The 6,531-nt window shown below is 45.4% G+C and overlaps 1 protein-coding gene across 1 annotated transcript in view; it reads left to right on the top strand.

Annotated features, from left to right (window-relative positions):
* The first annotated feature begins 217 nt into the window (after positions 1–217).
* The window catches only part of RAF1 (Raf-1 proto-oncogene, serine/threonine kinase), a 59,018-nt gene continuing 52,704 nt past the window's right edge, over positions 218–6,531 (top strand). Inside the window, exon 1 of the mRNA XM_040076304.2 lies at positions 218–462. The gene's annotated coding sequence lies outside the window, so the exon portion shown is untranslated. The remainder of the gene's footprint in view (positions 463–6,531) is intronic.

Here is a 6,531-nt window from a genome sequence, read left to right as displayed (position 1 = left end):
CCGGCTGTCTGTAATTCCCGGCTCGCAGGGACTCGGCATCCAGTTACATTTGCTGGCGTCAAGCGGGCTCTACGGAGCGCTGCGGCTAAAAATAAAAGAACCAAAAAGCACAAACCCCGGAGAGAGCGGGATATTAAAATTCCAGGAAAGCTGTAGGAAAAGCTGGAAGAGGCTCACCTCTTCCAGGGATGGGGAGGGGGGAACACCAACATTTCGGGGCGGTTTAGCTCGAGCCTCTGTGTTTGTCTTTTTTTGGCCTTGTCACCCGTGTGATCCTGCTGGGCTCGGCCTGTGGCTCCAGGTACTTGTGCTCGCACAAGGAATGCGCTGGGGCTTTTTGGGAAACAGAGCCATCAGCGGTGTCCCGGCTGTCCCCGAGAACCCCTAACCCCAGGCACACCCCGTCCCTTTGGTTTTCCCTTGGATCCAAGCCTGGATGGTGCCCGTGGGAACTCGGCTTTGGTGAGTCCGCGGGGCTCGGGTGGGGGGAGCGGGCTTTTCACGGCTTTTCACAGCACTTTGATTTGTCTGCAAGGTTCAAAATGGATCTGTGAGTCCAGGCTAAAGGGTCAGGATGGAATGCTTACCCAACCTGCTTTCAAAGGTTAAAATAATTAGTCTGCAATCAGATGGAAAAGCCCCGGTGCTATTTCTAAGGGGAGGTTAATGAATTTTGTATAAAGGATTGGGTGGAAATTTCCACATTTTCTGAGCAAAAATCATAATGTAATAATCTTTGAAATTGTCGGTTTTTATTTAAATATCAGATAGATACCGGGATTAATGTTTACCAGGTACAAAGTTGCATTTTGGAGTGTGACTGCCCTTTCCTGGAGCAGCACAGTTCCAGACTTTCAGGCTTCCAGGCTGTTTGCCTTTGACTTGTCTGCAAAAACCCTTCCTAGATTTAATCGAAGCCTCTTTGCAGGAGGCTTCATTGCTGCCTCCCTTTTGGATGTTTTGAAACGAAACCCCCGCCAGGAGTGTCAAAGTGAGCTTTAAAAGCAGCTGTTTGTTTGCATAACAATGAATTATATCCACACAGTCCCTGGGCTCCCAGAGTCCATCTGCACGGGGGTCAGGAGTTTCCAAATGATGGCTGAGATTAATGTGTGTAAAGGCCTGGCTTCTCCAAGTGTGCCACAGTTTAATCCTGGCTCTAGGTGGGGTTCTGTGAGCGCTGGGAATCACGGAGTGAACTGGGTTGGAAAAAGCCTTTAGGATCATCTGGTTTTGCTGCTGAGCCTGGAGCAGCCCCGGCTGCTCAGGGATTGCAAAGCCTGGTCTGCGGCGCAGGCTCTTGCAGGGGATGCAGCACCGGGGCCCAGCACCTTGCCCTGCTGTGCAATTTTTGGGATTTGCTTTGGTTCCTCACCTTAAGAACAGCAGCTGTTTCAGAAGGAAGCTGGAGGGGATCTCCTCCTGCCCGCATTAGGTGGGTGTTTGAAACTGCACAGGGGTTTTTTAGTGGGGTCACAGAATATCTGAGCCAGGAGGGACCCACAGGATCACCCAGTCCAACCCCAGGCCCTGCAGAGACACCCTAAACATCCCTTGGGCATGGTCATGTCCAGCCCTGGGGTGTGCAGTGTATAATGTGTGTCACCTTCTCAGGCAGCTTCCAAACCTGCCTGGCTGTCTTCATGTGCTTCCTGCAGCTCCATTCCTTACCCAGGACTTTTCCCCTTGGTCAAAGCTCTGTTTCACAGAAACCAGCTCGGTTTTTGTTAAAACTGTTGCCTGGTACAACTCAGGTGTCTCCATGTTCATTTTCTAGCAGCAGGTGCAGGGAACACCTTCAAGGTGCAGTCAGAGCTCCCAAGACCCTCTGGTTTTTGGACAGAAAAACCCTACTATTAACTGAAAACCTGCAATGGTTACTGACTTCAAGATTAGCACTGTGTTGATGTATTTTAGGCTCTCCTCGCCGCTCCAGAAGAATTAGAATGAGCTCTCCAAAGACCTGGCCCAGACTCACTTTTACTGTTTCCTGAAGTCATTAATTAGGGTAGCAGCTAATTTTGTACAGGATCCTTTATTTTCTGCTGTATTTTATAGACTGATTGCTGGAGCACGTTGGATGTGTTGCATCTTGAGTATTATTGAGGTTGGGAAGCAGACAGAACAACCAAGAAGCAAAACTTCCAGGCAGTTTTCCATATCTGCAGTAAAACTCAAGTCTGCAGCAGAGTTATCTGAGGAATTCAGGCTGTGAACAACAAATGGAAAAGGGAATGACACAGATATGAGGGGGGGAAAAAAGTGTGGTATTTTATGATTTTGGACAGCTTCCTGCAGTTATATCACTGCTTGACTATTATTCCTCAGCAAAATAAGAGTCAACAGATTGCACTGGAACAGCTCCACTCCCGTTCTCATTCTCTGGCAGCCTGGGGAAATCCAAGTGAGCTGAGGGAGGTGGATCAGAGGTGATTCCCCAGCCCTGCCCATTCATTCCAGAGTGAAATAGCCAAGGACCAGAATGTTGTGGGTATTCCCCAGTATTTTAATTACTCTGTGCCTCATCTTTGGTACGGTTTGTTGAGTTTTCCATGGTTTTTCTAAGAACAGGGAGACAGAGTTTACTGTGTTCTGAATGTCAGAGCACATTTCAAGGGAAAAAAAACCCCAATCCATTGCTCCACACACAGCAAGACTAAAGCAGTTGACCACAGATTAATGTGGTCTGATCCCTAAAGCACGTCTGCTGTGATAAATAAGGATATCTTAACTGTGGTTCTCATTTCAGAGGACAAACCCCTCATGTGTTGGGGCTAATTCAGCCTCAGGTACCTGGGCACTGACCAGCCTGCTGCAGAAACAGGAATATTTGGTGCCTGAGTTCTTTCTTTCCTCCAACTGAAGAATGAGCATGGCTCCTTTTTCTGTCTTCAGCTGCTGACTTCCAAGAAACTTTAGAAAATTAATTCTTTTTGAGGCCTTGACTCATGTATTAAGTATGTATGAAATTTGGAGCAAGAGATAGACTGAGCCATTACATAAGCTTCCTTTCCGTAAGAAAGCAACCTAATTAAGCTTGTTCCATAAAATCTCCCCTCCCAAAAGACTAGAAATGGAGGTTTTTTTACAAACACAGACCTGTGCTAAACAACAGCCATCAGAGCCCCGTTGCCTAGTGTCCTTTTTCTTGGCAGAGATACCTGCTTGTGTTGGACAATGGACCACTTTTTGTCCTCTGTTTTGAAAGAGGAGTTTACAAGTTAAATCTGATGTCAAGTTATATTCCCAATCCAAATCCTTCATCAACCACCATTAATCAGGCTGGGGGAGAAAGAATAACAAAATGGAAGTGCATTAAGTTGTTTTTCCCCAAATGTTACATTGCTGGATTTCCCCCTCTCAGCTCCAAGGCCACGCTGCATTTCCCTTCACTGACAGGTATCCCAAACTTCCCCAAAATCTGAAGCAAAAAGGTTGGGATGAGTATTTTGGGCATTGTAAGTTGGATGGCTGTAGTTAATGAATGTAGTTAATTAATGTAGTTAATGTAGGCTCTCTACCCTGCACTCCCTCAGCTCCTGCTGAGTTTGGGCTCTCTTGTTGTTGATGTGGTTGCTACCTCCTTCATTTCTGAAGCCCAGATGTGACATTTTCCCCATTTTTTTGCATATTCCTCTGGATTGTGCTGTGTGGTGTGGTGCTCCGTGCTCCTTCCTCTGTCGGGGGAGAATGCCCCGAAGAGGAGCAGAGCTGCCAGCAAAGCCCAAGAATGGAGCAGCATCCCCTCCAAAATTCCCTCTGCCACTGATCCTTGCACAAAACCCTGTTGTAGTTACACAGTTCTCCCATCAAAGATGTGTCTGGGCTTATTTAATTTTTAATCAGATCATTTTTAATCGGAGTGCCCTGGAAGTTTAATTAAATACCTGTTCATTTTGATACTCAGGATGGTGTTAACTTTTGCAATCAGTTGAATACCAGCAGATTTGGTTGGACACTCAGGTTTAAGACTTGCTCATTTTGATCCCACAATGTGTCCAGGAGTCCCTGCTTAAAGAACCTCATGTCTGAGGCCCGAAGCTTGTCCCCTCCTCTGGATATTTCCAGCCAGGAATAATCACTATTTCTCCTTGCCTCAAATATTTTGTTACCCTGGTAGCAGGAAGTGTATCAGGGGGTCAACCTTTTCTTTGGAAAAAGGTTTTTTCTTCTCTTCTCTTTGGAGGCTGCAGAGAAAGAGTCCAGAATTCTGTCACAAGGTTTTATTTTATTCTATTCTGTCTTGCCCCCTTAGCAAGAAGAAGGTATAATAGTTCCATAAAGAATGTGGACTTTTATACAGAATACATCCCTCTGGTGCCCAAACACTCTGGTATGTGAAATGATTGTTTGCTTAATAAAAGGAAAACAAAAAATGCAAAGTTTTGGCAAGCCCTGGTTTTGCATGCCCCAAATGCCAGGTAGGCACCTGCACAAATATTGTTTGCATACAAATCTGTGTACACAGAGGTGGAGAAGAAAAAAACTAAAAATCTAAAAGCTGAACCACTCTATAGGAGCCAAGCCCCAGCTCTCTGACTCTTACAGTATGTAATTACTGAAATAATTACCGAAGGAACTGTATTAAAGGAAAAAGAGAATAAACATTTTTAATGAATGCTGGCAGGTTCACACTCTGGAACTTCACTGGTTGACTAAATGTGAGGTAGAGTATTTTTAGCTGCACCTGTAGGTTGTTTTTGCTGTTGTAGAACGTCTCTACACCCCCTCCAACCTCTCCACCCACTGTCTCCAGTGCTGATGGGAGCACCGCACACACACACACACACACACACACACACACACACACACACACACACACACACACACACGTACAGAGTCACCCCACAGACTGACTGATTTTTTTCTCACTTTCACTTCTTAGCACATACATGGGAATAATTTCACTGGTTTCACTTGAGTTTGTAATCTGTTTGTCTATCAATTCACCAATACATAAACCAGCCCACTAAAACTTGAGTATCCTCCCAGAACTTCCATAGAGAATTTTTTTTTTTTTTTTTTAGGAAATCTGTAGAGGATTTGAAATGAACTTTGTAGTTTTGAGTACTAAAAGACAGGGCAGAGTTTTGGGTACAGAAGCTTGCCTGTTGAGGCAGAGAAAGCAGTGGTGCTGTCTGGATAAAGGTTATCCCAGACTTGGTTACAAATCCCATCCTTCCTGTGCATTCCAAAAGCCAAACTCGAGGTGCTTGGCATTGGTTATTTTCCTGGTGTCACACGTGGAACAAGGCAGAGGCCACAGTGGAAGAAGGGGCTTGATACCAGGATGCCAGCAAGGAGAAGTTTCTCAAAGTGAGGAAAAGGAGAGGAGCTGGTATTTTCATATTTCAGTCTAAGCCCTATTTTTGGTTGCCACAGACCCACTGTCACTCCGTGCTGATCTGCATTTAATCCTGCAGCCTCCTCCCCACTTTTCCATGGCCTTGACCAGCTCCTTATGAACAGCACATCTTTTCAAATTGAGGCAGTGGAGGATTTGCCTAAGTGCAAAGTGCCAAAAGCAAAGAACAACCCTGATTTTGCAAAAGGAGGAACAAAAAGTGCTCAGGCTGAAGGTGCTGAATTGCTCAGCAGCAGCAACTGCAATTGCTGCAGTTAAATCAAGTCAATACTTGCTCAATGATCAGAATCTCTCCCAGTTTCAATACTGTGCTGGAGCTCAGAGGAGGAGGCTCCATGAAGGCCTGGCTGTTCTCCTCAGAGCTCAGAACCAGTGCAGAAATGGCAGCAGGAGCGATCCCTCCTGCCCGGGGATATTATTGAAACCGGGCTAAATCCATTCCTCCTTGGTGCTGGCGACTCCCAATCTGAAGTCACCTGTGGCAGATGAGGAATTCCTTGGGTGTACCAGATACTTCATTTACCTTTGGGCAGATAGCAGGAGAAATTACAGGTTAGTGAGCAGGTTCAAAAGGGAAAAAACCCAGGGCAATTAGAGAGCCCTTCATAAGCAGGAGATTAATTCCTGCCAGGCTGCATTCTGGGGTGCTGGGATCAGCTCCCAGTGCCAGCAGATGCCATCCAGAAGAAGTGCAAGGCTTTGATTTTGAAATGATACACATAAATACACACACACACACACATATATTTTATCTGAGGGAAGATTGTAATCCTTGTTTAATCAAAGGTGACGTTTCCAAGGTGCAGAAGGAGCTCTGCTCTTGAGATCACATATTAAAGTTGGATGTGCATTTCTAAATCTTGTTTTGTTGTTTCAAAACGTGGACATGGTTTTACTTTTACTTCCAGTATGTAATATACCGGTGAGTACAAAAATATATGAAAGCCATTTAATGCTTGATAAATTGGGGCTGTGTTAGTTGTGAGAAGCATTTAAATACCACAGTTAACTTTGCACATGGACTGGAGACAGCTCCAGTTCTTTGTGTGGAAACACAGGGTAGGCAAGAGACCCTTGGGACAGTTTTGTGTCCCTCTTGAAGGCATTCAGCTCACAGAATAAATAAATAAATAGTGCTTACAACTAAGCAGATTCTGAGCAGCCAG

This window comes from Hirundo rustica, chromosome 12 (genome assembly GCF_015227805.2).
Source record: "Hirundo rustica isolate bHirRus1 chromosome 12, bHirRus1.pri.v3, whole genome shotgun sequence".
NCBI classification, from domain to species: Eukaryota; Metazoa; Chordata; class Aves; order Passeriformes; family Hirundinidae; genus Hirundo; species Hirundo rustica.
The sequence above is the reverse complement of the archived record's forward strand: the minus strand, read 5'-3'. Positions and strand labels throughout refer to the sequence as shown.